The sequence below is a fragment of the Pteropus vampyrus genome, unplaced genomic scaffold (genome assembly GCF_000151845.1).
Source record: "Pteropus vampyrus isolate Shadow unplaced genomic scaffold, Pvam_2.0 Scaffold33, whole genome shotgun sequence".
Taxonomy (NCBI): Eukaryota; Metazoa; Chordata; class Mammalia; order Chiroptera; family Pteropodidae; genus Pteropus; species Pteropus vampyrus.
In genome coordinates, this window is record NW_011888814.1 from 3,233,157 (window position 1) to 3,234,614 (window position 1,458).

Below are 1,458 nucleotides of genomic sequence, written 5' to 3' on the forward strand. Positions count from 1 at the left end.
ATTTCACATTAACTTATAGCAGATCCTTAAATTTAATTTCTTGTATTTATTTCATTTATTTATTCACTTTTTCAGTTGACATTAAGAGAACATCTAGTATGTATAATATGTTTCTTCCTGTGCTGGTTTCATGTTCTCAGCATGTTCTTAGATGACCATAGTTACTATAATAATTATTTTGAGTTTTAATAGTTTGATTATTCTACTTTAACACATTTTAATACTTTGTTATCATTCCCTTAAAGTAGGGAATATATTTTAATTCCTTATTAATAAAATTTTAATGGACTTTATAGTCAGAAGATACTCAGATAACTTTGTCTAATAAGTTTGAAAGGATAGCTTCCAGAGTTTCTAGATTTTGAAGGAATAACTTCTGTAATTTCTAGAATTTATGGTTTGAGTTCTAAAAATAGTGAAAACTCTGAATAGAAAACATAACTTTCATGTCAGCACTACTTTAATAAATACAAGCACAATTTTCTTCAACTACCTGGAAAAATAACTACATTGAATAAACTATAACAGTGGTCCCCAACCCTTTTGGCACCAGGGACCAGTGCTCCTATGAGAATCTAACACCTGATGATCTGAGGTGGAGCTGAGGTGGTGATGCTAGAGCTGGGGAGTGACTGCAAAAACAGATGAAAGCTTCACCTGTTTGCATGCCACTCACCTTCTGTGGCCCTGTTCCTGAAAGGCCATGGACTGGTATCATTCCGTGGCCTGGGGATTGGGAATCCCTGATCTATAATATTTCAGTTTTCAAATGGACCTGAGAATTATAGGTGGTTCCTTAGCTTGACTTTAATAGATTCACATTAATTTTATTTTTGCTACCTACTAAAGTTGTTTAGTGTATTTAGTTAAAGATTTTTTAAGTGAACTATATGTATGTAGATTCATGTCTATTTTTAAAACACTTAATGCCCTTTTATTGATTTAAGCCTTAGGATATGCTTTACATGTTAATTGAACCAAAGGAAGTACGGATAGTTTCTGGAACAGGATGTGGAGGAGGATTTTTTCCATAGCCTTGGAATTGCTGATATTTGTCCTTGGCTGAAAACAAAGGCACCTAGGAGTTCCACATTCTGTAGAAAACCACCAACAACTGGAGGCAGCACCTTCCAATCAGCTATCATCCCTTGAGCTACTTGCACTGCTTCCTAGCCTTTGTGAGAAGAGTCCTAGAAAAGAGAGACATAGGATGACTCATTAAGAGCAGTTGTCTTATACAGTGCTTAATGTAAAGGGTACTTCTCCCCACTTCCCAACTTCAGCCTACAACAATGCCATGTAAATATGGCGTTAGGGCATGAGAATCATTAGAAAGATCTGGGATTTCTACAAGAAATGGAAATCAACATTCCTAAGAAGACTTGACATCCATAAGAAGACTTGAATCTGAAGTTTTGCTAGCAGTTGCAGATATATGCAGTGTATGCAGTGATTTCT